The following is a 9,465-nucleotide window of genomic DNA, read 5'->3' as shown; positions in this document are numbered from 1 at the left end:
AGAAATACTTTTTGATCTATCACTTTTGCTTTCCCAAGACAGGAATAACTAGGAACAAAAGTAGACACCAAAGCCTTTAAGCCTTGAGTTTAAATATCTAGGTTGCCAAATCCAGATTCGTCTGTATTTTAATAGCACCAGTAAATCCCTATACAGTGTTGTTTTACCTGTATTTGCTGTTGGAAAACTGCTATATGTAAACATACTAGAGGTCAACATGTATGAGTGGCAGAGTTTGATGATTAAAAAATGTGTAATTTGTGATAGGTGGTTGCCAGGCAGCATTATGGGATCATAATTGGTAATGCTTACTGTATTTTTCGGACTATAAGGCACGCCGGATTACAAGGCGCATTAAGTGGAACAAAACAGTCAGATAAGTCAAACGTTACTCAGCTCATTCTTCTTGCTTCCTCCACTTCCGTACCATTGATTCATTAATGTTGACTTCTCTCACAGCTACTCTGTTTCTGTGTTGCTGCAGTATATTAATGACTAACCTCGTATTGTGGATGGATGATCTCAGTTGTTCTCCTGACTGAAGTTTGGTCCGTTTACAGCATCCTGCCATGCGATTGCATTTGTCCCTAACTAGGGATGGGTATCGTTTAGGTTTTATCCGATACCGGTGCCAAACCGGTACTTTTGAAACGGTGCCGGTGCTTAAACGGTGCCCAAACCGGTGCTTAAAGAATGGAAAACACAAAATTGGTCCAAAAACCTCTCATGTTCAGCTGTTTTTTTGTAAAAAGATAACAATGTTAGTCTTTTCTGCAGGTATAGGGCATATATGGTATCACTCTGGGCTGGAAGCAGTGCTTAAACAATGGAAAAAACACAAACTTTGTCCAAAAACCTCTCATGTTTAGCTGTTTTCCACTTTTTCTTCGGTCATTTTAGCCTTTTTGGCCAGGGTGAAGGGAGTATCTGACATCAAACAAGAAGACAGCCGCATGTAGCTATGATGGTGTTTGCTAGTTCACGTTACATGCATTAATTTAATAACGCGGTTAGCTTACTCAACGTAAATTACACACGAACAACATTAAGCTACTCACGCAGAGAAGAACGGCTGCTGCTGCCATCATCATTTCTGCTACACTGGCAGGGCTAGGTTCATCGGATTTAAAGTGTGACCTCCTTTGACAGTATCAGCTTAAAGCACTTGTTGCAGGCTGCTGAGTTTGCATCTTTTGCTGTGAAGTACAGCCAGACTTTTGACCGCTTTGCCTTGGGCATTTTTAATCTGTAGCTCTGCTCTAAAAGAACGTACGTACCTGGACCCGCCTACTATCCTCGAAACGTAAAATGATTGGCTAGAATCTAAAGTGTATCATTCCATACCAGTTGGTGGCGGTAATGCACCTTTCAGTTGTTTGCCAACCGCCAATAGAAATGTAAGGAAGAAGAAAGTGTATCACAGCTCAGGAAAAAAAAGCACCGAAATAAAGCACCGAAAGGCGCGCTGCTTTTCGGTCTGGTTACTACCGTTTATGTCAGAACCGGTGCCATCATGGCACCGGATACCGGTACCCATCCCTATCCCTAACCATCGGGAACCCTCACGTTAACTTTTATCGAGTGGAAAAAAGTTAGCGTTCATCCTCCAGCTTCACTGTGTTTATGTTATGCTAACATAGCTGTGTCGCTAGCAAGCATGTAGCACATCAGCTAGCGACACCAGCTAGCCCGACTTCAGTAACCCTACAAAAGTCACTGCTGCTTAGTTTTTTGTTTTCATTTATGTTGGAATTGAGAAGTTTGGACTATTAATTGTTTCTTTGAACTGTTCTTTTACCAGGGTGCAATGATCCTACAGCATAAATCTTAATTATCACATTGGGAAATGTACACTGCTATAGTATATGGTTAAATGCCACTTAACAAGTTGCACTTTTTCTAGCCATCAACAAGTTTCTGACTGAATATTTTAAATTTGATATCATCTTTGAAGTGGTAAAGTTCATTTATTTGGTTGGTTTCCTGGCAACTGACTTTTAAATGTAATACACAAATTTTCAATAGGGTTGAGGTCAGCTCTTTGAAAATGCCATTAATGTTTGGCTGCTTAATCCATTCCCAAACCAGTTTTGAAGTACATTCCGGATCAGAGTCTTTTTGGAATACCCAATTATGCCCATGTTTCAACCATCTAGCTGTTAAATTGAGGTGAAGTTGAAGAATTTGGAAGTACTCCTCCTTTTTCATTATTCTAACCACTGCAGTGTACCAGTACCACGGGAGGGTGATTTAACACAAATACTTAACAGTCGGTACAGTGTTCTTAGGTTTGAAAGCCTCACCTGTACTCAAACATATCTCTTGTCAGTGTGACAAAATAACTAAATCTTTCTTTCATCTGCTATAAAATATTTCTCCTGAAGGCACCTGGCTCGATCATGTTGGTAGCTGCAAATTTCAATTGAGCTTGAAGGTGCCAATTATGAAGAAGGGGATGTTTCTCCGTCAGTACCTTCATAGTCCACTTTGATGTAACCTTTGAAATTTTGATAGGTACACTTTGAAAAACAAAAACAAATGGCAAAACAGACAATTTCTTTTACATTACACAATTTAATATCTATTAAAAATAAAAATCAATTGAAACATTTCTGTACATAAATGTATGTAAGGTGACATGCACCAGACAGCATAATGGTTAGTCCTTCAAAGGTCAGATAACACCTCACCAATGAACCAGCTGCGCCATAATACTCACAGGCAGAATATCAGCGAAGACCGAGACACAAAAAAAGGATCAGTGAGTGATTCAGCTGTGAGTTTTTTGCCCTCTTCTCCAGGTTAATTCATGGGATGAAATGTTGTGGCACATGATGTGTCATATATCAAAGGTAGGGCATCAGTAATCTTTGCTCAAGGGCATGGATAACAGGCAGATAGACATGTGAATGAGATGGAGGGGGTTGGAGAGGGACTCATCCCTTTCTGCCATCACCACAGAGAAGATAGAGGAAGATTTATGGGACATCACGGACCACATACCAGCAGCCTGACCATCTTATATGTGAGCCGTCACTCCCACAGCAATCCGCCTTCTTGTTTATAAAATCCAACACCTAGAAAGCAGGTGACTCACACAACTGTTATACTGAGACGTAATTGGATTCCCATTTAATGTTTTAGCTTTTAATACTTTGCTTTTTTTCCAAGCTGTAATCCAACTTTTTGATACTGCTTGCGGCAGATCCTGCCCATTGGTGACTGATTGGAGCCGAGCGAGTTCCAACTCAGTGACTGACACTGATAAAACTGCATGACTAACTCTGTGTTTGGGCTCCCTGACACATATATCCGTCTCGCACTGTGTGGTTGAAATAATCTTAGAACAGCCATCAAATTTCTCCTGGGATTTCCAAACAAAGAGCTATAACACAAGCATATCTAATGTTCAGGATATCTGTATTTGTTTTTACACATTAGCAACGCACTGACGTTCGATAAACACAGATGGTTTGGAGTTTGTCCAGTTTCCAAAAGTATGGCACAAAGCACAATAGTCTTACGCATTATTTAATTACAGTCATCTGTAATGCTGTCACTTTGACTCCACCTTAGCTGCGTAGCATGTTGTCGAAATACTAAACAAAGTCTTGCTCGCAAAAGCCTTGTGACAGAAATCAGGGACGCTAATACGCGAGCATTTTCGCCAAAGGTAATGGGTCGTAAACTGAGCCACGGTAATTATAACTGGGGACAGATAATCACGGAGGTATGCAGTGTCATTCAACGATTCCCGGCTTTCCTGGAAGAAAAGTTGTCACATGTGGCTCAGAGGTTATTTGCGATTTGTGCGGCTCGCAGCTGGCACCCTCCCTCAGGACACACTTATGTATTATCTTCATTCATTACAAAAAGTCTTTTTAGATGTCTAAAGCCCCTTTGGGTGTATCAGCTGCACTGTACGCAGCACAAATGTCTTGGAGTGCTCTTAGTCTTTCAAATTAGGAATTAAGAGTTTTTTTTCTGGCAAAACTGCAAGAATTAAACTTTGTTGGTTTGAGCTGCAGTATAGTATTCATTGTTACACAGTGCCAGGTATGGCTATTAGGTAGGGAAAGCACATAAATCAACAGACATATCCTCAGGGAGCAAGAGGAAACCACTGCAGACATCTTCTAGTATACCTAATTTCATGCGAAAATTACATTACAGGTTCAACAACCCCTTCAGCACAGTTTATAATGGAAATCTGCTCTTTTAAATATTGAAGACAAAAAATATGCAAATTGCCTAATGCTTAGTCTCCGATCTTTTAAAAAGGATGCTTTATTTGCTCTCTTGTATGTACACGCTCACAGTGCACATCAGATTCTGTTAATCATGGTGCACTTTGGATGTTCCCTGTAGCAAAGGAGCGCCATATTTCACATAACTCTGCTAATTGACTGAGTGACCGACGAGAACTGGACGAATTACAGCCTCTACAATGAGTGCACACTCATTAGAAGCCGATGTAACACATGTAATATTTGAAATATGCACCTTTTGTGGCTGTTTTTTTCTCCTCATCTATATAAAGCCTCGTGGGCAAAACCACAGCCCCTGTGTGTATCAGATTGCTCGCCAGGAACTACTGAACTTTTCTTTGACAGGTCATTCAGACTGTGACAGCACCAAAATGACAGTGGGATCAACTTAAAAGCCCGGATACAAAGCGAGTCTGGCAACTCAGCTTCACGTCTGATCCACCACAGATGCTGTGGTTGGTGTCCATGTACCTGTCAAGGGTTATGAGGAGATCGAGGAAGTGGCTGCGTTCGTTGAGGGATATCCTTCCTCTCAGCAGCAGAGAGGGAGAACGCCCTGCTAACACAAAGGGTAGCCTCACTCCTTCACACTGTTTATTTTTAGTCATAACATCCACTACAATTGAAAGTATGGGTCAAGGTGAGGCTAGGACACTTGTGAGGGGAGGGTGCCTGAGGAACAACAAACAGATGTTCTTTGATGATAATTGCAGGGAAGGGAAAAGGACTGCGGAGAGCATGCTTGTGAAACGTTCACTTGTTGAAGCTGTCCCTCCTGCCTCTGCCCCCTCTGAAGCCCAGTGGTGGTATGTTGTTTAGCCCCAGGAGCCAGGGTGGGCCTGCTGGTGCCATTACCCTTACTTGCCAGAGGTGACATCTGTTCACAGTAGCAGTCACAAATTTGAATGCCAATATTCTTGCCTTCAACTGACCTGGAAAAAAGAAAGAAAAAAGTTTGTGTCACTCAGTGACAATCTTTCTTAACACGAAAGGTTAGGAAGCCACAGCCTTTAATCAAGTGTAGCTGTCAGCAGGCGCCCTTTAAAATGGAGCTGTAAAGATAGGCTGTCAGCATTACAGCCAATGAGAGCTCGCTCTGAATGATTGATTTGTATAAATCATTTTCTTTTTTGCTCTCTCACCTACTTTTATGAGCAACCGCAGCGGTGGAGGATGGTGAGGATACCATCATGGGATTAAGTATAGCTCCTCCAGGCTGTCCTGGTGATTAATGAGGTGCCACAGCATTCCCAACTGTCACTAAGAGGAGCTTGAGTTCAAATCATGTCTAGACTGATGATACAATGGATAAAAATCTGTTATGTCATCATGTCTTTAATGTTCTGTGGTTCAGATGTTGATTCAGCAAGTTAACACCCTCCGTTACTCATTGAATCTATTTTCTCAAGGACTATTTGAACATTTAAATCCTACAGCTATTGCTTTACATAAGTTTAAGTGTCTTGGTTAACTTACAGACTGTATGTAGTTTATTTGAGGTAAGTCTTTAAAACCTAGCACAGTTCTGTCATTTTTTTGTATTTGCTGTATAGTTTTGGCTAGCTTAATAACCTTGCTTTAATTCCTTAATTTTCTTCTTTAACTAGCCCTCCAGGTTTTTCTTATCTTCTTAGTGTGCCTCTCTATTTGATTATCATTTGTTGTATACTACTAGATAAAGCCACAGTCAGACAGGACAGAAAGTATAGAACATGAGCCTGAGGCTAGCTCTTTGTTAGCTAGCTAACAGTTAGCATCACATATGTTGCCAACGATTATGTTCCTAAACGTCATTTCAAGTCAGAGTCTGAAAACAGAAATGTGAAACGTACATAGACAAAATTGATGTTCAGATTAGTAGATTCTGGTCCATATTGACATGACAGCATTGCACAGTTGCTGCAGATTTGTCAGTTTCACATCCATGATATGAATCTTCAATTCCACCACATCCCAAAGATGATCTGGTAACCATGGAGGTCCTTTGAGTACATTTCAAGAGCTTGCTTAGATTGAATTTTAAACTGAATTTGCTATTATCGGTTTATAGCTGAAGAAACAGATGGCCTTTGTTCCATTCATTACCAGATTCTGTAACTACCATCCTCATGATGCGACTTTTTCCACATTAAAGTAATTAAATTGGTGTATTTTTTAAAATATGTATAACAGAGGGAAACAGATTTATTGTGTTAATATCTTATCTCAATCCTGCTTTATAATTAGCCCTGTTTTCTTAAACTCAGATATTAATAGAAATACTCTCCATAGTTTGCCATCTTATTCTTCAGATCCTCCGGAGATTCTTTATGCCTTGCTTAGGGGTCAATTCTTGTAACGTTTTTTGACCTTTTGCATTAAACCAGTTAGCTGTGTATAAAGCTGTGAGTGAACCAAGAAAGAGGAAAATTGAGCTGCTCCACATCTATCTCTCCCAAAGGAGTGTCGTGTTTCTCTTTCCACCGTTTATTTGAAAGCTATCATTTCCTGGGATTCATGGCTGAAAAATGGCATCGATTCTCCGGATGATAGATGCTAAGTGTCCTTCTATCGACATCCCTATTGACAGGCCTGTGTAAATTGTGCATCTTATTACCCTCTCGGATAAATGATACACCTTGTGAACAAGGAGGCGGTAGCTCAGTCGATGGCGGCGTCTGAACATCTCCTACAGTGGCGGGTGTCACTGCTAAGTAGCATGATCTATTTTGTCAGAAAACACCTTATCAGCCACTGTGCTGAATAATTAAACATAATAAGACTGACAGAAGATAACATCTATTGGCTAAGCATGAACAGGAATGACTACAGAGGATTTTATTCATTGCCGTGCTTCCTCCACGAAGGTCAAATCTTAATCTAAATTTATTTTTGAATCTAATATTGCTGTCTGGAAAGTTTGCTATAGCATTAAAATGACTTATGTAAAGCCTTAAACCTACAGCACGAGCTGTGAAGCAACTCGTTTCTTTACTGCATTGTTTACAAGGCCTATTTTTCTTTGACTCTGAGGTTTATTGCATCTTAATCCTACTCTTTTGTAGCACTGCCTGCAAGGACGTTAAATAATGTCCTACTGCCAACTGCTTTCTCCGTCTCAATTTGTTTTATAGTAATACACAATTTAACCTTCAGAATAGCATTTGCAGGTTCATAACACTTGGAACAGGTGTAATTTTTCCAACAAACGGAGCTGCAATGTGACCCTATTTATCTGTGCTTCTCATAATGTATCGTATTAATCTGTGGGCCATTCATAACCCATTATTTCAGCGGGACAATAATTCACTTAGATTGTTCAGTCTTACTACTAGGGGAAATCTTTTTTGGTCCAGTTGTGCTTTAGTGCTCTACCATGCAGCTGTTGTGTGTGATCTGTGGGAGTTTGCCTTTGTAGCTTTTTGCTCAAGAATCCGTGAACCATTACGATGTGTTATGGTGAGGAAAATGGGCTCTTGTGAGTAACTCTGTTGAAAACTTGAATTTTCTGGATTGATTGCTGCCTGCGATTTGGACTTGAGTATTTTCTGTAGCCATTCATTCTTATCAAGACACATAAATCACCATATTGAAAATTTCTTGTCACTGTAGGCAGTCTAAGTAATCAATACTGATAGTTTGCGCGGATGAATTTCAGCCGTAATTATTTCAACAAGACAGTTTTCATTGTCCGATTACACACATCGTCGGTGAGCATGTTTACTTGGGGAGTGCAGCTCTGTGCAGAGCTGTGTGGTTACTGCAAGCTGAACCGCTGTGCCACCGTTTCTTTCCCTCGTTTCGAAGATGAATTAGCAGCTTCTAAATAATGCAGTGAACCCTAATTCTCTTTGATTAGTAGTGAGTTAGATGATGGCGACCCATTGAAATTGGTCATCAGCATAAATAACGAGCGAATGAACTGATAAAATGCAAAGTCCTCGGCCATCATAAATCAAATGGAATCCACTGGCCGTGGAAGCGGGTGGAATTAGAAGTCCATGCTCCTATTAATTATGTTGCCTTGTGAAGGCGACAGCGTGATAAATCAGCGCTGAAAGGCCCTTCACTGGCTGAGCCTGAGGAGTTAGACTGCCTGCAAATTGCTTTGTGTATGCTCCTAATTGTTTCTTAAATAACCCACCTTTTTGAGGCAGGTTGGAAAGGTAGTCTGCCGAGAAGGGTCAAGGAAGTTAGAGCTCCTGCCTCTCAAAGATAATATAATAAAAAATGCCTTTTTTTCTGACTAACTGCTGTTACGAGTGCTATATACATAAAAGACAAACAACATCAGCACTGACTAGACCAAATAACCAATAAGAAGAAGACATAGTAACAATCTATCCATACAAACTGTGTATTTTTCTTTTTGATTACTCATTTGCACTCACTACCAGACCACTGATGAACTTTAATCAATATATTGATCCCTTTAAAACTCAATTAGCTTGTGTTGCCTGACAGAAATTTGACTTTAAATCCTTGCCTTTACATATACTTGCCAACACACTTTAAAACAGTTTTTATTTGTGTCTACCTCTCTGGAGTCCTTTCTCCTCTTGTGCAGGTTAATATTTCCTAGCAATGTCTTTTTTGTTTCTTTCTGGCCAAATGAAAATCAAATGGGATGAATAAAATTGCTTCAAACTCAGAAGCATGTAAAAATGATCAGCTCTCCAAGGGGCATATAATTAATGGGAATATCAAGGCAGCTATGAACTATTGCTCATTAAAGTACAACTGTGTGAATTTGGCCTAGGAACTTAGCTCGTATTTGTTGAGCAGTGGGCATCATCTAGCGTGAAATGTAGACTTTCCATGGTATTTAGCGGGAATATGCAGTTAAGTTAAATTGCGTGTGCTGCCTTAAATGCCACCGGTCTTGTAATAGTGTATGACTTTGTGGTTCTCTCTGATGTGGGTGTACGTGATAAAGGGCTTCGCAGTGTTTGATCTGCTGACAGTTCAGAGAAGGCACGTGTGCACCAATCAGCCATATCATTAAAACCACTGACAGGTGAAGTGAATAACACCGATCATCTTGTTACAATATTCTGCTATAAAACCTGTGTGGATTTTAGTTTGATGGGCACCAGTTGTTCATATTTTATATTTATCCTATTAAATCTAAGAAGAACATAACAAATACCTATTGTAACCCCCCCTACCACCCCCTTTCTGGCTTTTTTGTTTATAGTGTAAGAATCAGCTTTGATGT

Source organism: Neolamprologus multifasciatus, chromosome 8 (assembly GCF_963576455.1).
Source record: "Neolamprologus multifasciatus chromosome 8, fNeoMul1.2, whole genome shotgun sequence".
In the NCBI taxonomy this organism is placed as follows: Eukaryota; Metazoa; Chordata; class Actinopteri; order Cichliformes; family Cichlidae; genus Neolamprologus; species Neolamprologus multifasciatus.
This window is presented reverse-complemented; position numbering follows the sequence as displayed.